A 26,939-nucleotide genomic window follows, 5' to 3' on the forward strand; every position below is an offset into this window, starting at 1 on the left:
TCTTTGAGGGTGAATCTAGGAGTACCCGGAGAAATTATTTCAGTGAAGTTATGAATGTTCATAGAAGTCAGTAAAGGTTTAGCTTCAGAATTAATGGAATCTAAAGTCTTAGGAGGGACTATTTTATAAGATTTATTAAGTTCTTTTGTCCTGCCTTGATAGAGTTCAAAATAGACTTCGTAGCCTCGTAGGAGATGTCCTTTTCTCCTCCTTGCAACCTCTATCTCACAGAAGAGATGTTGCGAGTTTGTCTCTGATGTATCGTTATTTTCATGGAAAGTGTTCAACTGAGCTTCAATCTTTGGTCCCCCCTCGCCAAACTTTCACAAGAAACACTCGTCTAGCTGTAAACACTATCAATAATTTCCCCCACTCTTTATCTGTGCCTAAACCTAAACGTAGATTCTATGAACAAAGCTTCTTTCTTAGAACTGCACGCCTGTGGAATTGTCTTCCGTTTTCCTGCTTTCCGGCTGACTACAATATGGTTGTGTTCAAGTCTAAAGTAAATAAGTTCTTGATGAGCCGTTCCATATAAGTTATTAAATTTACCAAATTTTCATTACTAATGATTACTATATTGACCAATTTCTACTGTACACTCTTTAACCCTTATCCTTGAGTGGCCTCTGGGCCTTGATAATGTGGTGATGCCTTTGTAAAAAAAAAAAAAAAAAAAGAAAAGTTTTTTATATGTAGGATAGTCAAGTTTATAATAATGTTTTGTCTTATCAGCAGGGACGAATATATGTTTATTCTTTTTAACTTTTTCAGCAAAATTATTTATTTTTCGAGTAATCAGATTATAATGGTGTTTTTGTTTCTTAAATGTAATTTTTTTGACTAAATTCAACATGGAATTCTCAAACTCCTCGAGGTAAGGGTTGTATTTGGGGTGGGCAGTAGTTTTTAATCCATAAAATTTGTCAGCAATTCTTTCGAATTTCTTTTGTTCTCTATGAGAGTTGATAGGGAGTTCATTTAAGATTTCAGGGTGAAGTTGGTCTTCAGAGGAAATAGGCGCTTTAAGTTTATTTTTAATGCTTAAGTCATGGTGATAAGCCTTTCACCTTATATTTTTTAGGAAAGTGTTCAAAGCGAGAACAAATTTGTGGATATATTCCTGTTGGGTAGGAATAGGGATATTTTTGGCAGACAGAGGAATGTGTTCCTTTTCAAACATATCTGGAGAGAATAAAAAGCTCAACTAAATGGGAGCTTATACTAAAATGAAAATTACAATTGAATTTACCAAAATGATCAAAGATGGTAAAATTAAAATAAATTATAAATATTAAAGAATATAATATTTATAAAATTATCTCAGCCAGAAATAAAAGCTCGATAAAACCAAATTGGAAATAGAGCTTATAATATGAGCAAACAGTTAATAAAATATGTTAAAAAACACTTTGAAATAAGTTAAAAACATATTTAATCTGAAAAGGAAACACTAGATAAATGGATAGTCCTTAATCCACGGAGTTTCGAAGAAATACTCTCCTTCTCATCAGAGGGTAGGAATTAGCAAAATGCAGGATCGGATTTTGCATGCAGAAGTATTTGATGAAACAACAAGTAAGTCAAAGATCTTACTTGAAAACAAAGTAAGTTAAGCAGAGGGAATATGGTAAAGAAAAAGGTGATTACACATGAATGGATAGTCTGGTGAAAGATAAAAAATCCAATGACGGTAAAATCCAAATGTAAAACTTCAAGAAAGTTAAAAGAATTTCCATTTGTACAAGTAAAATCCAAAGACATCCCGTAATTGGAAGAAGATGGTCCATAATAATCCAAAGACAGAAATCCATGGAATAATTCACAAACATGTGTACAAGGAAAAAAAAAATAATATTAATAAAAGAAAAAGAAAATGTGCTTTTCACTCTACTTCCGAGACATAACTATAAATAAAAAAGATCTAGGAAGAAAAAGGAGAGAGAGAGAGAGAGAAAAAAAATGATAAAGTTAAATATAAAATAAAGGGAAACAAAAGTCAAAACGACCCAGACAGGAAATGTTAAAGGCGCGAAAATATATATAGGGCAAAATGATATAGGTCAACTGAAATGTACAGGTTATCACTTAAAAAAAAAATGTCAGCAAGAGTTATTAAATGACACTAAAAGGAAAATAAAAAAATAAAAATATAAAGGAAAATAAAAATAAATAAATATATAATAAATAAAGAGAAAATAAAGAATAAATAAATAAATAAAAAATAAAATATAATATAATATATAATAAAAAATAAAATATAATATAAAATAAAATAAGAAAAGAATAAAGATAAAAATAAAAATTATTTATATATATATATATATATATATATATATATATATAATCATTTAATAAACAAAAAACATGTTGTAAAACTTGAATTTAACTTGAAAATACTATTAAAAAAAAAGAGCACGCTAACATAAGTGCATGTGGCGACAACAGTACGATCGCACATAGACCGACACCTTCCACATTTCATTGCAAATTGCAGAATTTTATAATGTAAATTAACTAAACACGCGTTCCTTTTTGTTGTTTGTTTCTATTGATAAATTGTTCGTTGGAAAATAATTTTAATGCTGGTTCTTTCATTGACTTGAGTGCATTCGAATTTAAAATGTTTTCTATTGAAAAAATTTAACTCACTGCGTGTTCCTTTTTGGATTGTCTGGGTTTGTATTACTGTACACATAGATTCGAAAAAGTTGTCAAAAAACAAATATATAACAAATAAATGTTATCAAAGGCAAGATAAGTTACTTTTCTACCAAACTGGATATATTTTTCGTGTTTTTATTCAATGTAACATATTTATTCAGCTCGAAAAACATACAGTGTTTACCGATGTATTGGAAAATTCAAGATGGCGTCTGATTCTCTCTTTAACACGGTAAGTTTGGGAAAAGGTGTTATAAATAAAAAACTATACAAAATACTATTAAAAACCCGCCGAATATATGTCAACCTATGTCAGGGTAACATATATTGAGCGAGTTTTTAATAGTATTTTATCTGGGTTTTTATTTATAACACCTTTTCCCAAACTTACCGTGTTAAAGAGAGAATCAGGCGCCATCTTGAATTTTCCAATACATCGGTAAACACTATGTTTTTCGAGATGAATAAACATGTTACATTGAATAAAAACACGAAAAATATATCCAGTTTGGTAGAAAAGTAACTTATCTTGCCTTTGATAACATTTATTTGTTATATATTTGTTTTTTGACAACTTTTTCGAATCTATGTGTACAGTAATACAAACCCGATTGTCTTATTTGAATTGAATTGATATATTGCAAAGAAGTAAACAAACGAACAAAAGTGTAAAAAAATTTTTTTTTTAAATACAATAAATAAATGTTACCATGACTAATAAAAGTTTATTTTCTACCTACATGGCTCATTATTTTTTACTTATTTTTTTTAGAAATAATTACACAACACTTTAAATTTAAATCAATTTATTCAAACGGACCTTTGGAAAAGGAATATGTAAAATAAAGTGGTGCTTATGCACTTATGTTACCGTGCTATTTTTTAAATAGTATTTTCAATATCTTATTGTTTAAATTGATAGGTGAAAGTAGAGAATAGTTACAATACAACGCTATGTCGGTAACACAAGTGCATACAACTGAAAATAAAATGTTTTTTTTATAATTACAAATTTAAATCATGAATTTATTGAAACGGTCCTTTATTTCGCTAAGTCAACCCCCCTCCAAATATATATAGCCCCCCCCCTATTTGGGTGGAGGAGCAGTATCGTAAATAATCTAACTCGCTACTTAATTGGCTGAAAAATGTGAAGCTGACGGTGTTGCCGACCAGGATATAATAATCCTAACTCGCTACAAAAAGAAAATAATGAAATGAATGGAAGGAAGGGAAAAAAAAACTCAATTTCTGAATAAAATAAACATTTATTTTCTGTTGAAAATAAATGGTTTAGGTGGAACACGTGTTTAGTTTAGTCGTTGACGACTACGCGCATAAAAAAAAGAGGAATGAGGTAGGAGAAAGAGAAATGGCAATCCAGCTTGTAGAAAAGGAGAGAGAGAGAGGGTGTTGACCTCAGTAAAACCGTGCATGCATGGTAGCAGTCGTCCACATGGAAGTGTCTTCAGGCCACAAGCTGTGGACGCAAACTTGTCTAGTTGACGAACCAAGGCAAAAGGGAAGAAAGAGGAAGTTGAACGTTGTTGTTGACTTTTATACTGGGGTCAGTGTTCTGACTGCACATGTCTAGATTTCCTTTATAGGGAAGTGACGTTGCCTATGTGTGCGCGTATGTGTGCACGTTAGCATGTGTGTGTATGCACGTGAATGTGAGTGTATGTACGTGAACGTGAATATATGTACGTGTGTATGTGTGCGTGCGTACATACGGGTGTGTGTATGTAAGGAAAAACATGTTCGAACAAGACTCCCCCTCCTGAGGAGAAAAATATATATATATATATATATATATATATATATATATATATATACACAAGAGAAATGTATTTCCTTTTGCTTTTTTTATGTATATTTTTTTTTAATAAGTTATGTATTGTTTGAAATGTTTTGGCCAATGAACTTTCCGATCTGTTTTTGTTGCTGTTTGTGGTGTGTTGTTTTTTGTAATTTCTTTGTCAGTTTGTCACCAACTCCATCTTAAAGCCAATAAACAACACCCTCCCAAATTTCTCTATGCGGACTGAAGTCACACTAAATGATATGAAAATCACCCTTTCTAATATCCGTGATTACAAGATGCCTCTCCAACTACAAGACGCCCCTCCAACTACCGATATCCATGACAAATAACACCCTACCTGAGAATTCTTTCTTCAAACTCCTCGGGCTAACATTCACGGGCAATATGAACTGGAACAAATACATTAAGGACATTGCGAAGGCTGTTGCAAAGAAATTGGGTTCTTTGTATCAAGCTAGAAGACTATTCACATCTGAGAGTATTCTGTACCTCTAAGGCCACCATTCATCCTTGCATGAAGTATTGTTGCCACATCTGGGCTAGTGCATCTACCACTAGCCTCTCCCTCTTAGATAGGCCCAAAAAAGAGTTCTTAATCTAATAATAATAGGTCCCACTTTGTCAACTAAGCTCCAACCCGTCCTATCGCTGCAATTTTGCATCTCTGTGCCTGTTTTACAAACATTTTAATTGAATGTGCTCTGATGAACTCGTTGTACACGTGCCCCATCGACGTAGATATCTCTGACAGACCCGCTTAACAACAAAATCTCACCCCTTCACTGTTGAGGTCCCTAAATGCCAGATAGCTTTCTACTTAAAAAGTTTCTTCCTTCAAACAGTTAGACCATAAAATTCTCTTCCTGCTACCTACTTCCCTGACTGTACTGATATGTAAAAGTTTAAATGTAATGTAAACCAACATCTTGTTAATCTTTCCTAAGCATGGTTCCAAATAGTAGCTCCTTATGTCCAAGTGAAGTTTAAGTGTAAAACATCTTTTCCAAAATTACCGGATTAGGCATTAAATAACTCAAAAGGGATGATATGCCGTAAAACAAACCAACCAAACCAAACAAACCCCATTAATAAATATTTAAAGATGAGATGCCTTGTTAAAGGTGAACCTGAGTAAAAAAATAAAAAAACATGTATCGTGGATCACCCTTGATCAGATAATCCCAACATTAAAAGACTAATATTCCTGACTTATCCTAACTAACAGCTATGATATTGACCAATCGACCTAGCTTCATTCATAAACAATTACAGTCTCCAACCATTAACTTCCTCCCTGCCTGCTACACATTTACCCATTTTCTGGATACTATCTCACACATCCTTCTCTACTTTCTATTCCTAAACACAGGGTTCACAATTATGCTCTGTCTGCTATTAGTTCTTAGAGTCGATTATGCATTCCATGCAAGGTAGACACTATCCCCAGGCACACAATTTCAGTGTCATATTTTAACCCCACACTGATGAAGCTCTGCTAGGACTCCTTTTTGTCTGGAAACTCTTGGCTCGTATCATCTGGTCCTTCTCTGAGGGTTGTTACATTGAATCCTGTATGCTGAAAGCAAATATTGAAGTCGCAGGCAGGAAGAAAAACAGACCCGTGAAATTCTATTCTACAGAATTAATTTTACAAACTTATGTACAAATATTTTTACAAATATCGTTCAGTTCTTAATAAGTTTTCAAAGTTTCCAAACTCTCTTCACAGACAGCGTCAGACGAGGGGATAAGGAGAAGAGGAGTCACGTCTCCAGGGAACGGCAGTCTCCACATGATCTGTGCCCCTCGGAATCAAAAAGTAATCTAATTTTCGAGTGTATCGACTTGATGTGGTCGAGGTTGAAAGTCTCCCCAGCCAATCAAATCATGCTAAACCCCAATTACGGGTGTGCGATTCAACCACGATCTGAGATTCAATTCAAGATTAAAATCCCATAACCTTGAGGTCACCACCCATCACTTAGCCAGTACAATATGTTATTCTAACATCCTCACATTTCCTGTTGTTGAGTTTTTCCAAATAACAATATCTCAGGTTTTACCAACCAAAAAGCAAATATATCTATTTTGACAATGAATTAAAAATATATCTATATTTATCCACCCTAAATTCCCGGGGCACCTGCCGTTACCGGGGATCAGTCAAAAGCTATCTTAGCATAGCTATTCAGGCCTCCTCGGGCCTCTGGGGGGATCTAAAGCTCCCCAATGAGGGCAATTGCTCTCTCAGGTTGATTACATCACAATATACCTATCTAACATTTGAGTTCTTGGATGCCTCTTTTTCTAACATTCTATTGAAATAAATATCTCATATTCCAAGAAAACTTTTGATCATGTCAATCACCGTGACTTCAATACAGAATTCTGAACTGCATCACCTATAACCTTTCCCTTTAATGTTCTTTAACTATGACTCTTCCACCAATTTGTGACGTACCATCAGCCCACGGACCTGCTTAACAACCATAGACCCCAGGAGATTCCTTAACAAGTCACACATTATGTAATACCTCTTTCTTAAATTTTTTATTTTTTAGTATCCCGACCCCCACTAAAATAAAAAAAACACCAAACACCATTAATAAATATTTGTAGATACAAGAACCCAAGTTTGCCTAGCTGGGCAAACTTGAGTCCTTGTACCGGAAAAATATCCAGTAAATAAAACGTTTAGTAAATAGTTATTTTTTTGCATTTCCATACACCAAACATGGATATAAATATAACTAAAACATCCGCTGGGTCATAAGCTTCATTTCGGTACCTTACTTGCCTGGGTGGGTTGTTGGTAGACTGAGATAAACCACGTCACACGCACACACACACACACACACACAGTAAATCGAACTTACTAAGGGAGATAATAACTTCCGGTGAACACCGGAAAAATATCCAGTAAATAAAACGTTGTTTAGTAAATCGTTATTTTTTGGATTTTTTTGAATTTCCATACACCAAACATGGATATAAATATCACTAAAACATCCGCTGGTTCATAAGCTTCATTTTGGTACCTTACTTGCCTGGGTGGATTACACACACACAAACCCACCCACAGACAGACAGACATTAGGAAAATTTATAAGAAGATAAACAAATTGTATAATTTTTTTATTTAATTATTTGGACCTTTATCCTCATCTTCTAGTTGTTGTTTTCATGCCGTTTCGGTCAATTATTCCTCTGGCCTTCGTCAGGTTAACCGCGATGGGATAGGAATGTTGAATTCTCCAACTACATCCACAACAATTGCTGCCTTCAATAGTGGTTGTCATCTCACCACGGTTTGGTCAACTAATCCTCTGACTGGCTTTAGGTGGGATCAAAACCGCTACCTCTAGCTCCACACTCACCTGGAATCATAGATATTCCGCATCTCTATCCACTGCACCATGGGCCCGAAAGGGCAATCAAACGAACGCCATGAAAACAACTAGAAGATGAGGATAATAGTCCAAATAATTAGATATAAAAAAAGTGAACTGTTTAGAAAAAAAAACAACACGATACTCGCATGCACATGTCTCAGTTTCTTTCCGTTTAAAAAATTTTTTTTTTTACTTCATTTTGTTTAAAGGAATTTAACATTGCATCTAATATTTACGGTATTTCTGTTTGTAATAAATATCAATTTCGCATTTCATATTTATGCATATTTTTCAACCGGGCAACCTGCTAGTACATCTATAACAGAGTGTGTGTGTGTGTGTGTGTGAACATTTCTCAATCTATATACTCAAGGAATTATAATTTACAGACTTGAAATTTGGTATATATGTATTCAGACATGTGGAAAACTTTTTAATCGGTTTTCATCCGGAAAAAATGGGTTGCTAAGGGGTAAAAATTGAAAAATTGATACTTGGGGGGGTGGAGGTCATCAGATTTTTATCTCTTTGTCAATTGTTTCACGAGGTTTGAGAACACTTTTTAAAAGATCTTGGTAAGCTGGTCTTATGGCGTAATGGTTATCATGCTTGACTTGATGTAAGAAGCTAAAAATACTTGCCAAAGATAAATGTTAGATAGAAATAGATTCCAGAATCCAGAAAACAGCAACTCTTCCCTCTTTGTCAGAAACATCGCTCCTGGAATGTGAGGACTAAAGGATAAAATAAGGGTAAGCGAGAAAGAACTTAAGTTATGGGATTTATGAATGATCACAACCGGTCAACAAATCCAGACTAATTTTCATAAAGAATTATACATAGGTTTGTGTTATCAATTTATAAGAATCTAGCATGCACACCCGACATTGTCTGGGATTGAATGAGGATTGCTACTATGTACGCTCTCAATGTGCTTATTTATTTATAGTGGAGCAGGTTATCTCAATATTCCATAAGAATCTTTCACTTGGTGATACAATCACCAAGTGAAAGATTGTTTGAGCAATCGGCCCCACTACTAAGAAAGAAGCTTTATTCATGGAATCTACATTTAGGTTTAGGCACAGATAAAGAGTGGGGGAAGTTATTGATAGTGGTTTCAGATAGACGAGTGTTTTTCGTGAAAGTCAGGCTGGGTGGACATAGATTGGAGCTCAGACGATTGCCATGAAAATAACGATAGAGCAGAGACAGGCTTGCAATATCTGTTGAGTGAGAAAGAGCTTGCAGGGAAGAGAAAAGGGCATCTCACACTCTTCTATGACATCATACTACAAGGTTTTGGTTTTGATCTCAGCTCGTGTATTTTTTTTTTACTTACAAAAAGTGAACTGTTTAGAAAAAAAAATACTTGCATGCACATGTTTCAGTTTCTGTATTTATTAAAACAAATGGAGAAATTGTGGCATGTTTATGTTATTTTTGTTTTTTTTCAACGTGATTTTAGTCAAAGCATTTCGTTTTTAAACGCCTTTTTAGAGTTTCAATCAATAAAATTAATTTAGAAAATAAACTGAACACTCATAAAAAAAAAAAAAAAAAAAATGGAGCTACGAGCGTTACATGTTTCTTTTTATTTATTTTTTGGTCAATTTTGTCCCCATTCAGCCAAACCTTATTCAGAAATGTTACATAATAAAAATTTAAATTTTATATGTCTGAAAATGACCACATCAACATTTTTCAGGGTTTTGTTTGTTTTAAAATTTCTTTGGAAAAACAAATTGAGTGTAGCCACGACCATCGTAGTGCAGGCCTGTTCGATCGAAAGTGATGTCATATACTTTGGTCCAATCAAAACATACCAAAAAGTTAAGATGTCGATAATGAATAATATTTTTCTTTTACAAAGCAGTTTTCCAAAATTTATAAAATAATAAGTAATTTGGTACTGAACTTGAACTTTATTTTAAACAGAATACAATCAAATATGGAATTAGAGAACAAGCAAACATTAAGAAAATAAATTTAAAAAATTACAAACACACGACAAAAAATTTAAGAGACAATAAGTTCATTTAAAAATTTATATTGAAGCAGTTAACTCCAAAAATGTCTTCTAAATTGCATTGCCTGATTATTTCTGATTTACCAAGTGATGACGGCACAAATAATCCACTGTAAACAGTTGCTATCTGAGTTTTATGAATTTCTTGTTTTTAATTAAATTTTAAAAAAAATTTTTTTCAGAAACATTCTGTATTAGATACGTCACTATCATAAGGTTCGATTTAAATTAAGGTTTAATTTTAATTTATTAATGAGTCTGTTTCAATTTTATCTTTAATAAATTTTTAAACATAATTGTATTTATTTTTTTTTTATAAAAATACACTTTCTTAACCATTCCAGTAACCCTAAGTTAGAGTGGCTACACTTTAACAAAGAGTTTGATTTCATTATTTGTTAATATTTGTTAAATAAAAATTAAACCAAAAAAGAAATCCACAAAAATAAAACAAATTAAAATGGTTGAATAATTTGCCCTGTCACTATCTAGGAAATCAGAAGAACTAGTTGATAAAATTTCGACAGCTAATTGGAAAAACTAATCTTTTCAATATAATCATTTAACATAAAAACAAATGACAAATAATTTAGTATAAAATAAAAAAAACTATCATTTTAAAATGAAAAAATATTCAACCTCTTTTATGAGTTACAGTAAATAAAACAATAATATAAATAAAAAAAACTGAGCAAATTTTAAATATTGTAAATGTTAACTTACGTCCATCAAACTAAAATATTTTGAAGACTATAATTTTAGTTTTGTAATCTATATTTCGCACTTTTTACTTTATACATATAATTTAGATAGTTTTATTTAAGTTTCCAATCGGATATTATGAACCTGTCTCGAAATGAGCAGTTTAATATGACTTAAATAAAATTTTAATTTGAACATTTTTAAAAGGGGTTTCACAATATTGAAAAATTTAGACATGGTTGAAAAGTGTTTAGTTTTTCACAAATAACGATCGAGAATGAATTTTATTTCTAAAATATAAATATCCTTAAAATAAAGCCGTTATGAAGACCCCAGTGTTAAGAACAAAATATGACGAATTACATTACAAAAAAAATTATATTTAAATCTGATAGTAAAATGGCGATATTAGATAAGTGAATATGTTCTTACAGTATAATGCTCCACCACAAAATCTGTGGAATGTAGCCATTTATAGTTTAATTTATGTTATAACCCTCTTTAGAGGGTTACAAGAAATACAGACCATAGCAATAGAGTAACAGCACATATTAACAAGAATATACAAAAGTCTGAGCTGTTTGGTTGATCCATGAAATAACGACCTTGTTTTCCGGTATTTATTGTGTATGGGGTGTATGGATCAGTTCATTTGTAGGTAACACAGGTAGTTATACCACAAAACTTCCGTCCGAAACTGATTACTCCAGAAATGCATAAGTATTTCTTTCTCTTTAGGGAGACAATGACTGAGTTCATAACCTTTCTTTTACAGCCAGTATGTTGTGATTCTGGTATGATTTGTGGAGGCCTCACAGATTGCATGTGCATAGATATTTTGGTTGTCTGGCCAGAAAAGAATTCATCTAGTCTAGTAGAGTGGCCAATTTAGTTCTGTTACTTGAGGTAACATCACTAAGAAAAAAAACACCTTTCCTTGAAAAAGCCATGTATAGGCATGTCGGGAAATCTTATTTGTGCTTTGATTACTGTTATTTTGTCTATTTGAACAGGATTTACTTGTATGGTGAAGAATTCTTATGTCAGGTCATCTTGTAAAAGGAGATTGGTAACACTTGAAGATGCATTTCATATGTGCTTTTATATATATGGTGAAATTTGATTTAATAGAATAAGAATATCCACATATTTTACAACAATATTGATTTTTCTTCAATCTTCTTTTTTTTTTCTGGGGATTGGGCATACCACCATATACTAAATATTCACCCACTTTTACAAACTCCAATGTTAGCATCTTCATGGATTCTAATAATCTCTTTAAACACAACTGTTTGTACCTATCTTTACTTTGTTCATCAAGTATAATAACTAGATAGTTTTTAAGTTCTTTTTATGAGCCTTTCCTCTGTTTTTATTTTCCTAGGGACAAGGCACTTTTCCAAATTCCAACCAATCAGTTGCTATTTACAGGTTTCCTTATGCGTCCGCATATGCCTGCTTAAATGAGATTTACAAGAACAAGAATATCCACATACCTTACAAAAATATGGTTTTTCTCCTGTATGTTTTCGCATATGCAGGATTAAATTTGATTTAACAGAACAAGAATATTCACATACTTTACAAGAATATGGTTTTTCTCCTGTATGTGTCCGCATATGTTTAACTAAATCTGATTTCTGGGAACAAGAATATCCACATAATTTACAAAAATATGGTTTTTCTCCAGTATGTGTCCGTGCATGTGTAACTAAACTTGACTGGTAAGAACAAGAATACCCACATACTTTACAAGAATATGGTTTTTCTCCTGTATGTATTCGCATATGCTTGACTAAACTTGATTCAACAGAACAAGAATATCCACATATTTTACAGGAATATGGCTTTTCTCCAGTATGTGTTCTCATATGTCTGATTAAATGTGCTTTTTGAGAACAAGAATATCCACATATTTGACAAGAATATGGCCTCTCTCCAGTGTGTGTTTGAATATGGATTGCAAGAGTGGATTTATTTGAACAAGTGTGGCCACATATTTCACATTTATGTTGATTGTCCTTGGAATGCTGTTTCACGTGCTGTGCTAATGTTGATTTAGAAGAGAAGCAAGAGTCACACACTTTACAAGAATGTTGCTTCTCTTCAATGTGATTTTCCATAACTTTGCCCTGTTTTGAATGTCTTGAAAACAATGAATCATGCATGTCATAAAAATATTTTTTCTCCAGGTATTAATAATTACATCTAATGCATTTGTTTATTTTGTTTCTTTGTTGTATGACATCGTCTGCTATTACCAAATTTAAATAATTGAAATACTAAAAATCATACATGATCTTTCCACATAAAACAGCTGTATTATTAAAGTCGTTGGTTGAGATGTTCTACTGTGAATTCTACTTCAACAATGACACAAGTTGAATTTGTCATATTTTAAATCCTAATTTATTTCATATATGAAAATAGATGTCACTTCTGTCCTCCATAGAAAAAGGACAGAGTCAATCTAAAAAAAATGATCCATCCAAATTTCATCAAATACTTTAAACCAGGAACATCTGTAAAAAAAAAAAAATGAATAGTTTTTTTTTGTAATTCTTATTATTTACATTATGATTCAATTATTTTTTGCATTGAACACAAAACATCTTGGTAGAATTTACAGACAAGAGATAAAAAATTGTGGGGAAAATGGCTTACCGTACAAATGTCCTTGTGTCTGTCTGTCTGTCCTGTGAGTCGCATACGTCGAGAAAGAAAGAGTCCATCATGGCGGCCGTGACGTTTTGTAGTGAACGAAGTTTCGTGAGATCACATGTGCATGTCTTATAAAAACAGGTCACTTGTCGGTGGGAGAGCACCGAGAAATCATTTGACGTTTGAGAAGCGACAAAATCAGTTGGGAGAATTTGTGTGAGCAATGATTTTTGCCTGTTGATCGACCACAAGCTATTTCGGCCCATTTTTTTGCAATTGACAAGTTTGATCTGAGATTGATACCAGAGTTCGACGACTCCTCCGCCAGACTCTCGGTAGTTGAGTGGTGGGAAAAAGCTGAGCTTGTCTTCCGGCTTTGCAAAATAAAGGATTCCATGTTTGTCATCCCATTGAGGCTGACCAAGGAGGCATACTCCATTTATCAACAACTCGGGGATGAACCAACTCTGGAGAAGGTTAAGTAGACACTGTACGCAGCCTTTGCTACGGACCCTTTTATTACCTGGAGGCAGTTCACCAAACGGCAGCTTGGGTTGGATGAGATGGTGGCCATCTATCTGGTGGATTAAAAGAGATTAGCTGCACTGTTTGGTGGAGTGACTGAACACATATTAAGTTTTGCCTTTCTCACAGGACTCCCGGACGACACCAGCCGACTGCTATGAGCATTGTCAAGGCTCAGCAAGATTGGGCTTCAGAGATTGTTGGCTGGAGCCTGCAATATTTTAAAAGAAGAAGATACGAAGCCGGTGCCAGCAGCTGCAGAAGCATCTACTCCATTAGAAGATGGCGTAAGATGTTATAAATGTGGCGGGGCCAAACCACTTTTCTAGGGACTGCTGAAGCCAAAGCAGTGTAAAGGACATGTCTGCTTAGGAAATGCCAAGACGCATGCATTGCTACCTGTGCAGCAAGCTAGGTCACGTAGCAAGGAGTTGTCTGGGAAACGGAAAGGGGAAGTAAATTATAGCACCAGTATTTTCCCCAGATCATTGATAAATAGGCTGCTACCCACAGTGAGAGTGCATGTGAACGGATGTGAACACTCTGTGCTTGTAGACACAGGGTGCACGCAGACTCGTGAGCAAGGCATGCTGTGACACATGGGACAAGGAGAGGATTCCAGTACTGACAGTCAGTGGGAGCATGCTAGCCTCTTGTGGAGTTAGTGTCATTCGTACACATTAGGTGATGGACCTACAATAACCGTACAAGCCCTGGTTGTGAGCAGGACCTTCTTGGTTATGACCTGCTATTAGGAATGGACGTTATCAAAGAATTGGGTGGTGTCCATATTGATGGTGAGAGTAGGGCACATTTCTCTAATGCCTGCCTTGCTCTGAGTGCATCCATGAAACTGGAACAGCCTGAACTTCATGCAAAATTCGACCAGCGTATGAGGTCCTGGACAGTTTCCTGGAAATGGTCAGATGAGCAGCCACCCGGGAAGTTGTACAATAGGATTCCGGAATATAAAATTCCCTTGGAGCTTGTGGAGAATACGATAAGGAACTACAGACTTGGATAAAAAATGGATGGCTAGTTCCCTATCCAGAGAAGGAATTGGGCCCCCCAAAGGGTCTGATCCCGTTAATGGTGGTTATCCAGCATAATAAACAGAAGGTGAGGCCGGTACTCGACTATCTGGAACCAAACAAGCATGTAAATCCTTTTACAGCACGTGCGGATGTATGTACCGAGAAGTTGAGGGAATGGCGGCAAGCAGGATCTAATATATCTGTGCTTGATCTTTGTAAAGCATACCTTCAAGTACATGTACATCAGTCACTATGGTCCTATCAAACAGTGCTCATCAAGGGAGAAAGGTATTGCTTAACCCGCATGGGATTTGGACTTAATGTGGTGCCATCAATTATGCAAAGGATTGTTGATGCTATATTGACTAAGGATGAGCACATTCAGCGGGCAACATCTGCATATATTGACGATGTGAATGTGGATGAAAAAATTGTGCCTGCAACACGCATAAAAGAACATCTTCACATCACAACTTTGGACTTCTCAACAAGGAACCAGAAGGGCATACAGATGAACCCGCTGCCTGAGTGAGGAAAGCGAATGTCATGTGGATCAAGAACTCGCGAGGCAAGTGCACGATAAGGTATGGAGTCAGGTGAGTCACTGAAATAATCAGCCCACAAGCGGTGCGGGTCGACAGCATGCCCCGTCATGTTAAAGACATACAGTTAGTAACGCAACCATCACTAGACAACACGAGTGAATCAAAGTCAGAATCTAGCGAGGCATCGCTCTGGATTGCAGAACCACCATCAGACAGTGACTTGGAAATTAATAGCCTCCCAGAAGACACAGAGATCTCGACCCTCAGACTGTAGACGAAAACACAAGTGAAGATGGGGCGTGTGTCGTCCCCCCTCGGAGAAGCACCCGGCGAAGACGATCACCACCCCCTTGCTATCTCTGTGATCATGAGATCAGGGGGGAGTGTGGAGAAAATGGCTTACCGTACAAACGTCCTTGTGTCTGTCTGTCCTGCGAGTCTAGTACGTCGAGAAAGAAAGAAAGAGTCCATCATGATGGCCGTGACGTTTTGTAGTGAACGAAGTCTCGCGAGATCACGTGTGCGTGCATAATAAAAGCAGGTCACTTGTCGGTGGGAGAGCACTGAGAAATCATTTGATGTTTGAGAAGCAGCAAAATCAGTTGGGAGAATTTGTGTGAGCAATGATTTTTGCCCGTTGATCGACCACAAAAATCATACATGATCTTTCCACACAAAACAACTGTGTCGATAAAGGCGTTGGTTAAGAGATATTCTACAGTGAATTTTACTTCAATGGCACAAGTTAAATTTATCCTAATTTAAATCCTAATAACTTTCATGCTAGAATTACAGCTGAATAAAATACACATAACCGAATTATCAAGAAATTGTATTCATGCCAGTTTCCACTTATTTCACAAACATTTATCAAAATAGGTATTTTACATATAGATAAAATATTTATAAGCTCCATGGAAAAAAAAAACATTCATGGAAACAAGCTACATACAATATGTAATAAACATAGAATTGTAACATACAATATGTAATAAACATAGAATTGTAACATACAATATGTAATAAACATAGAATTGTAACATACAATATGTAATAAACATAGAATTGTAACATACAATATGTAATAAACATAGAATTGTAACATACAATATGTAATAAACATAGAGTTGTAACATACAATATGTAATAAACATAGAGTTGTAACATACAATATGTAATAAACATAGAATTGTAACATACAATATGTAATAAACATAGAGTTGTAACATACAATATGTAATAAACATAGAGTTGTAACATACAATATGTAATAAACATAGAGTTGTAACATACAATATGTAATAAACATAGAGTTGTAACATACAATATGTAATAAACATAGAGTTGTAACATACAATATGTAATAAACATAGAGTTGTAACATACAATATGTAATAAACATAGAGTTGTAACATACAATATGTAATAAACATAGAGTTGTAACATACAATATACATTGCAAAAGAAAAACTTAAAAACCAACTCTTAATACTTGGAAAGCAATAAAAAACCTATCTGAATTTTTGAGATGAAGATCGATTATTCATATCATTTAGATTCTTAAGATTACCGTTCTTATCTTGAATGGCATTTTCACAACATTTTGGTTGATGTAACTCCCGACCTGCTTCAGGTATATCTTGTAGAATTCAAGAATCTTTCTGTATGCAAGGATTTTATAGTGAATAAAGTATTTGTGAAATTCACTTGTAACTTACATTCTTCTGGGGTTTGAAGTTTCAATTCTTAGTGTGGGGGCGACACTCAAAAATACAATTGTAAATTAGGACTTCCATCCTGTAATAGCCGATGGAAGGAGAGCATGCTACCTCCATGGTTAAATTAAGGGTTCTGTTTGAAATTCTCTGCAGATTTCTGAGTTTCGCATAAAAGTTTTCAGAGTTCGACAAGATACACCTGAAAAAGGTCAGAGATTACTTTGACTGAAACGTTGTGAAAATAACACTCAAGATGAGAGCAGTAGCCCAGAGAATCCAAATGATACGAAAAAATCCCCTATTTTATATAATAACCAAAAAGTAATTCAGTTTAATATATAATATTTTTTAAATGAAATGAGTGTTTCCTTAACATTTTAAAAGATGTAACCATTAACTTGCTTCTATAAAAAGAACAAACTATCATGCACCAGTTTTTTTTTTGATATGTAACCGATTTCAAGTATGCATTCTAGCCTGCTTTTCATCCTCGGTCAGTAAAGTAGAAATCCTTTTAACTTAGCTGATAAAAATATAGTATCAGAATGTTGAATATGGAGACGTGGCAATGTACATTGAAAAGTAGAGGTGTGCACATGCGTACATTTCAGATGGATTTTGATCTACATTCTTGTGTCCCATAAAAATGACTGGAATTGTAATTATCACGAAAACAAAGAACTGCTTACATTCTAAGGTCAGAAGTTATGAATTGTACAATGTGAAATAGAAAAGAAAAATGTAATGTCTAAATATTTACATTCTCAGGAATGTCGATTGACATCTATTTAAGAGATAACAAAAAACAACAAAAGGAAGAAGAGAGTAGACACAGCAGCGAGAGTGTGTTTGACATCTTTGACATCTCTCTGTCAGTGTGCCACATACCAACCAACCCCATACAGCTAATATCTCTCTCTCATTTTGTCATTGATAAGAAGCTTAATTGTAAATAAAACGTATATGTTGATAATTTCTATGGATTTCCAGGACTGACGTCATTTTGACAATAAACCAAAATAAATAAATATGTAATATGCTACCTATTATTTATTTATTTTGGTACGTATGCTGTATACGGACCGCGATATTTTTGGATAGGATTTTCAAGTTAAATTCACTTTTATCGGTATCTTTTGTTTATTAAATTGGGAGCTTGTTAAGGAGTAAACATTGATGTGTGGATTTTGAGAATAAGAACAAATTGCAAGGTGTATACAGGAATTTAGTAAGCATTAGAGAAGTGCAAGCTATAAAATTATATGTACATTCAAGAACACAAGAACAAATACTATACTTTAACATTAATTCTATTTTTAAAATGAAAAAGTAAAATAAAAAAGTAAAATAAAAACAAAACAAAAACTGCAAAATCACCATATATTTAAATTGAATGCAGAGTTAGAAGGTCGGTTTCCAATATGGGGAAAATCCAGCTACCAATAAAAAGGCTACTCTAGATTGAGGCAAAAAAAATAAAAAATGACCTCGGTCTAGAAACATTTTTCCTTCATTAACTGTGGATAGAAAATTTGAACTATAGTATCAGAATAGATCCATTTTAACTTTAATTCTATTTTGAAAATTAGAAAATAAAAAATAACTCAAAAGGAATATAGTAAAACTGGCAAGACATAAAAACCACTAGTTTTCATCTTAAAATATTCAAAGCAAAGGTTTTTTTCTTAAATTTCTAATCATTGCCTTATTTGAGTAACATAAGACGAATCTTTGACTGCAATTAGTAGCAAGTAGTTGTAGGCATAAAAAGTGCATCCCATTCTATTTTAAATGTATATGCAAAATTTATCCTCGAAATAATTCTAAAGTTTTTTTTTGTTCTGCAAAGGATAAGTGATACAATAAAATGATTTATTTACAATGAATGAGTAAAAAAATAACGTAGGAAATCAAATGAAAATAACATGCACATACACAAACAACTTTAATATTCAATATTGTGAGGAGGGGGAGATTATTTAAAGCTATAACGGAGAGTGCATAACCCCGACTAAAACTTAGACAAGACAATAAATCATAAAGGGCAAAATAGTTAGCAATAAAGCAATTGTACAAAACAAAACAGTCAATGCTTTCTATCAAATGCATTAGAATTTATTTATCTACCAACCTGTATACTTTTAACATGCTAAAACTGTTTCAATTATTTAATTCAATTTTTAAGCTTTGCTTAAGACCCATGAGAAAATTTTTTTTTATTACTTAACTGTTGAAGGGCTTCATCCCTAAAAAGTTGTAAAAATAATGATTTATCAGTTGGGGATCTGCTACTCCTGAAATAAAAAAAAACAACAACTTCCAAACAATTTCAACCTGTTAAAAAGTAACAAATTTAAATTCTATTGCATTTGGTATATAGTTATTTGTTGATGTTTTTAATGCAAGTTGAAAAAATAACAATTATCTAAAAAGAAAAAAAATCAACTTGTAATGCTATTCTTTCTACTGTCTTTATCCGTTAAACTTTTAATATCTTTCGCCTAACTCATTCCTCTCTCTTGTTTTATTGTGCTGGAAAAAAACATAATTCAGATACTGGAGCTACCTTCTCCAAATAAAATACTGCATTCTCATATTTATTGCTTCTGGCCAACTCCAAATAGAACAAAACAATGACATTCTTGAAAAAAGGTAATTGCGTTCACTCCACCCGCTTCCACAAAAATATGAAGAGAAATTAAAAAGAAAAGATCTTAAAAATATATATATGACATAAAGTAATTTTAAGATTGGAAACTGCTTCAGTCATTTCCGAGACTCACTTGATATATCCCCTCTCTTATATATATATATATATATATATATATATATATATATAGCTTTAAGTAAAAGACAAAAGAGAAAGATCAATTCCACAAAATTGGAAACCGACCTTCTAACTCTGCATTCAATTTAAATATATGGTGATTTTGCAGTTTTTGTTTTGTTTTTATTTTACTTTTTTATTTTACTTTTTCATTTTAAAAATAGAATTAATGTTAAAGTATAGTATTTGTTCTTGTGTTCTTGAATGTACATATAATTTTATAGCTTGCACTTTTCTAATGCTTACCAAAATCCTATATACACCTTGCAATTTGTTCTTATTCTCAAAATCAACACAGAGAAAAAAATTATCAACATATACGTTTTATTTACAATTAAGCTTCTTATCAATGACAAGAAACTGATAAATATATTGCCGCATATTACCTTTCAGTTTTACAACCTTACATAACCTTCCCCCCACCAAATTAATCAAAAATTACCCGCTCCATAGAAAATAGACACCCCATAAACCATTAAAATAAATTACCACACAGCAACAATACACCCCCTATTCAACCATAATACATATACCCCTTAATCTCAATACTATGTTAAAGACAATTTATATTCTTATATATCATACTATATATAATAAGCTTCTCCTTATTTATTTAGAATTCATTAAAGCTTCCCCCACCTGTAGTCCATTATTCAATAAATGATCCATTCTATATCTACCTATATATAGTTTTGTGTCTTCATTTCATACTCTTGTTGTCCTATAATATATATATATATATATATATATATATATATATATATATATATATATATATATATATGAAATAAATGAATTTTCAGATCATCATCTGCTCTAGTCATTTCTGGGATGACTCCATATACTCTCCTTCTTTGATATATATATATGAAATAGAGATATTTTTTTACTTAAAAACATGTATGAAATAAATTTTCAGACCGTAAACTGCAGCAGCCATTTCCAGAGCAGACTCCGTATACCACCCATTAAAAATATATATGAAATATAGTAATTTTCGGGCTTTAAACTACTTCAGCCATTTCCAGGACTGACGTCATTTTGACAATAAACCAAAATAAATAAATAAATATGTAATATGCTACCTATTATTTATTTATTTTGGTACGTATGCAGTATACGGACCGCGATATTTTTGGATAGGATTTTCAAGTTAAATTCACTTTTATCGGTATCTTGTTTATTAAATTGGGAGCTTGTTAAGGAGTAAACATCGATTTTTTAATGTTATTTTAGGCAGATTTTCCGTTTAGTTGTACATATAGCCTCCAACCCTGTTATAAAAAAAAAGGGACACGTTGGGTCGTCACCGGTATATATCCAAAAGTTTGTTTACATATAATTCATGGCGCTTATGTCAACGGATCATCAAATCTAAGGGAGATAACCAGCATAAATATAGCAAAAATAAGAATATTTTACACGATATAATTTGGGACGCTGAAATAATCAGTAGAACAATGAAAGAATGTTAAAAAAAAAAAAAAAAAAAAAAAAAAAAGGATTACACGATTACTGTAGCCGAGTTCCGGAAATTGCCGAAGCAATTTACGAAATGGAAATAACTTAGCGAAGTTAATCAACGGACTAAAAAATATAACCATGTTAAGTAGCAAAATAAACTTATTATTAACGTACACAAAACAAAAGTAAACAACCTGTTACAATGAAACTATGTTAATTAATCAATAACAAAAATTAGATAAACTTGTTAACTAATCAAGAAGTTGTTGTTGTTCAATTAGCCAAATAAAAATACTTCTCTTATTTAAGAGACCCCCCTCCCCCCCCCCAAAAAAAACCCCGAACACTTTATCGTGCAGAATCTTTGAACGTTGTTATTTTTTTTCCTACTTTAATCATAGACAGAAATGACTGATTACCTAAAATAAAGAACAAATTTGGGGTTTATTACTGTACACAGATTCGAAAAAGTTGTCTAAAAACAAATATATAACAAATAAATATTATCGAAGGCAAGATAAGTTACTTTTCTACCAAACTGGATACATTTTTTTTTGTTTTTATTCAATGTAACATGTTTATTCAGCTCGAAAAACATGCAGTGTTTACTGTTTACCGATGTATTGGAAAATTCAAAATGGCGCCCGACACTCTCTTTAACATGGTAAGTTTGGGAAAAGGTATTATAAATAATAAACTAGACAAATAATATTAAAAAAACACCGAATATATGTCAACTTATGTCACGGTAACATATAATGAGCGAATTTCTAACAGTATTTTGTCTAGTTTATTATTTATAACATCTTTTCCTGAACTTACCGTGTTACCGTGTTAAAGAGAGTGTCGGGCGCCATTTTGAATTTTCCAATACATCGGTAAACACTGTATGCTTTTCGAGCTGAATAAACATGTTACATTGAATAAAAACACGAAAAATATATCCAGTTAGGTAGAAAAGTAACTTATCTTGCCTTTGATAACATTTATTTGTTATATATTTGTTTTTTTGACAAATTTTTCGACAAACCCCAAATTTCTTATTTTTTAATTTTTTATTTTCTTTTAAAAAAAAATTACATTGACATTTTAACTTCAAAATCTACTTCAAAAAAGTTTTCTATTTTCGTTGTTTTGTGTACGTTAATAATTATGTGACCCAAATTATGCCCTGCAAAATGAAACTACAGAATAGTAAAAAAAAATTAAATTAAACTTTAATCATTGACGGTTTAAATACCTCAAAAAAGTTTTAATCATCCTGACGCTGACTGATTACCTAAAATAATAATAAAAAAAAAACAAATTTCTGTTTTTGTGTGTAATCATCTTTTTTTTTTTTTTTTTTAAACATTCTTTCATTGTTCTACTGATCATTTCAGCGTCCCAAATTATATCTTGCAAAATATGCTTATTTTTGCTATGTTTATGCTGGTTATCTCCCTTATATTTGATGATCCATTGACATAAGCGCCTAATTTATTTTAGATTAACCACATTGAACAAATAAAAGGATTTTTTTATAGCAGGGTTGGAGGCTATTTGCACAACTAAACGGCAAATCTGCAACAATATAACTTACTTAATTGTTATGTCGAAAATAGTACTATATCCAAAAATTAGGAAAATTCATCGAGGAGAAAATTATTTATAGTTTAAAGTAATTTACGGAAAATTGGGGGAAAATGGGGTAATCGTGAAAAAAGAGAAAGCCTGTTTCCTCCCTTTGACTATAGGTTACTGTCTGTTCACCCAGTTACGTAAGCACAAAATGTATTTAATCATTATATACATTTTATATTATAATGGCACCCTTGAAATAAAAATAAATGTTTTTGTTATATTTTAATTTTAAACATTTTTTTTTGTTTTTTTTGCAAACATATTTAAGTTTTATTTTTTTCAAAAATATTTACGTTTATTTTTGTTTTTGCAAACATATTTAAGTTTTATTTTCCCAAACATTTACGTTTTGTTGCTTGTTTATTTTCAAACATTTACGTTTTTTTTTTACGGTTTTTTTTTGTTTTTTTTTTTTTTTTTTACAAGCATAAACTAAATGTTTTTGCTATATTTTCCTTTTAAACATATTTATAGGTACAACCGTTTTTCCGGGAGTATTTTTACGCTCTTATAATAATAATAATAATAAAAAAAAATCAACGTTTTTTCTTTTATCTTTTTTTTTTTTATGGACCCCCGCCTTTTTTCTTAATTTTTCTGCACTTATTTTACCTTTTCCGCGAGTATTTATATATATATTTGAAAAAGAATATAGAAAAACCTGAATCTTACTTGAAACTACTATTAAAAAATAGCGCGGTACAATAAGTGCATAAGCAAACTTTTCAAAACGAAAAATATTTCAAAAATATTTAGTTTATGCTTGCAAAAAAACAAAACAAAACAAAAAGAAACGTAAAAACAACAAAAAAAAAACCCGTAAATGTTTGAAAATAAACAAGCAACAAAACGTAAATGTTTGGAAAATAAAACTTAAATGTTTGCAAAAACAAAAAAAAACGTAAATATGTTTGAAAAAAAACAAAAAAACTTAAATATGTTTGCAAAAAAACAACAAAAAAACATGTTTAAAATTAAAATATAACAAAAACATGTATTTTTATTTCAAGGGTGCCATTATATACATTTTGTGCTTCCGTAACTGCGTGGACAGACAGTAACACCACCTATAGTCAAACGGAGGAAACAGGCTCTCTCTTTCTTCACGATTACCGAAAATGGCATTTTTTTTTAGATGATTTGAAGTGAACGGGAAAGAGTTTACACACAGGGGACATAACTCTGAACGCATTACCTTTTATGGCTACAAACATCTATATATTAATACGATAGAGTGTTATTTTCTGTGCCACACTTACATCCGGGTCGTTGAATTGTTATGTACTTCCATTTCTTGTAATAAATAATTTTACCAAGAATTCTTCATAAGTTTTGGTTTCGGTTATAGCTGATGGTACTCAAGTCATTTAATTTTTTTATAAATAATTTTACTAAGAATTCTTCATAATTTTGGTTTCGGTTTCGATTATAGCTAAAGGCACTCCAGTAATCTATTTTTTTATAAATAATTTTATCTATTAGGTTAATGCAAAACTAATGTTATATATACAGTTGAACTGAAAAAAAAAAGACCCCCCTCCCCAAAAAACCTCCCCCCCCAAAAAAAAACAAACATTATTTTTGCATCAACCTAATTATATATTAATATGATAACACGTATGTTATTTATTTTCTGTATCACGTTTACATCCGAGTCGTTTAATTGTTACGGACTTCCATCTCTTGTAATAAATAATTTTACCAAGAATTATTCATAAGTTTTAGTTTCGGTTTTGATTATAGCTGAAGGAACTCAAGTTATGTATATATGGATATATTTTTTTCATAAGTTTTGGTTTCAATTCAAGCTGATGCACCCAAATCATATGGATATAATTTTATTTTTTTTCCTTGGATGTTACCACTTATCAAGGCCTGGAAGCCACTCGGTGATAAGGGTTATTGCGTGTACAGTAATCAATCAGATAGTATCGTAGTAATTGTTAGTATTGGAGATTTGATAAAGTGTCTTACTTAAGGGGCGGTTCATCAAGAATTTGTTTATGTTGGACTTGAAGACATCCAAGTTGTAGTCAGGTGGGAAACAGGCAAACGGAAGAGAGTTCTACAGTCGTGCACTTCTCAGAAAGAAGCTTTGCTCATGGAATCTACGCTTTGATTTAGGCACAGATAAAGAGTGGGGAAAATTAATGACAGTGGTTTCAGCTAGACGAGTGTTTATCGTGAAAGATTGGCAGGGGGGGGGGCAAAGATTGGAGCTCAGATGAACACTTGCCATGGAAATAATGATAAAACAAAGGACAGGCTTGCAACGTCTCTTCTGTGGGAGAGAAAGGTTGCAGGGAAGTGAAAAGGGCATCACTCACTAAGCCACAAAATCTAAATCACAACTTTATAATATATAAGAATCGATAAAAAATTGACTCTGCAATAATATATATGAAGTCTGCATAAATTAAAAGGTAAAACTTGTGGAGAATACTCTTTTACGGTTGTTTTAAAAATTCAACGGAAATTTAAATTTCATTCTATTTTAATCTTTTTTTTTAAATTGCGCATGCGTCCAACGACCAGCTCACCATCACACATTCGACATATCAGCTTTTATAGGTTTTCGGGTGTACTGAAAAGGTTGGGAGTGTCTATTCTGAAAATCGTTCTTAACATGGGGAGGTTGAGGGGGTGTCTATTCAGAAAGTCAATTAAAAATAAAAAGATTGGGACTTCTGCATGACAGTGACATATTAGTAACAGAGACGAGTTATCGACCCCCGTTCTTCGAAAGAGCAATGACATCTAGCGGCCATTATGTGAACCGCAAGTATAAACAAGTGTTTACCATAATACAAAAATATATAACGAAATAAATAACACAAAATAATATGAAAATCGTAACATTTATTGAATAAAAAATGTGTCAAAATACAATTTTAATGTATCAATGTAATTTCTTTTTAATGGGGAATTTAATGAATCAAAATATAATTTTAGTTTGTCAATGTATCAAAATAGAATTTTAAAAACATAAAACGTTTATAAAGATTTAATAATAATTTTTTTCTTTTGTTTTTTGCACACAGTTTTTTTTTTCGCAGTAAGATTGTAGAAACATCAAAATATAATTTTTGTTTGTCAATGTAGCAAAATAGAATTTTAAAAACATTTAAAGAGGTTTAAGAATAACTTTTTCTTATAGAAAGATTATATGAAAATGTATCAAAATATGATTTTAGTTTGCACGCACTTTTAGAAAAGGAAGAGTTATCGATCCTTGACTTTTGGCTGACAAGTGACATCGGCGGTTCTTGAAACTAAAATACACATTTTTGCCTTGTGTCACTGACATGCAGAAGTGCCAAAAGATTAAAACGATACGAAATTTAAATTTCCGTTCCATTTTTAAAACAACCATAAAACAGAGTGTTCTCTGCAAAATAGCTACAATACTATCAGGGCATCTTCATTTACACTGAACATTCACAGAATGCTAACATAACAGCATCAGATATAATACAAGAAATGGCAGGTGCAAAGTTTTTCACTAAGCTTGATGCATCTAATGCATTCTGGCAGATTAAAGTTGATGAGGAAAGTTCCAAACTTCTCACTTTACACTCACCTTGTGGACGCTACAGATTCACACATCTACCATATGGCATACACAGTGCCAGTGAAATATGTCATGCAAAAATAGCAGCTATCATTGAACATGTTGAAGGATGCAGAAACTCACAGGATGATATCATCATTTGGGTAGACACTATAGAGCTCTTACAAAAGAGAACTACTGAGGTTGAATGCTATAAGGAAATCTGGCATGAAACTAAATCAATCAAAGTATCAGTTCAACATAATTGAGTTGACATTCCTAGGACACAAAATATCCAGTAGAGGGGATTGAACCTGATGACAAAAAATGCAAAGCGATCATGAACATGCCAGATCCAACAAACAAAACAGAACTCC

The 26,939-nt window shown here is 32.6% G+C and overlaps 1 long non-coding RNA gene across 1 annotated transcript in view; it reads right to left on the minus strand.

Annotated features, from left to right (window-relative positions):
• Positions 1–13,082: 13,082 nt before the first annotated feature.
• Positions 13,083–26,939, minus strand: part of LOC145279949 (uncharacterized) — a 23,490-nt gene continuing 9,633 nt past the window's right edge. Inside the window, exon 2 of the long non-coding RNA XR_013868491.1 lies at positions 13,083–13,137. This is a non-coding gene — a long non-coding RNA (uncharacterized LOC145279949). The remainder of the gene's footprint in view (positions 13,138–26,939) is intronic.

The sequence above is a fragment of the Euprymna scolopes genome, chromosome 7, assembly GCF_053919585.1.
Source record: "Euprymna scolopes isolate OS-2025 chromosome 7, ASM5391958v1, whole genome shotgun sequence".
Classification (NCBI taxonomy): Eukaryota; Metazoa; Mollusca; class Cephalopoda; order Sepiida; family Sepiolidae; genus Euprymna; species Euprymna scolopes.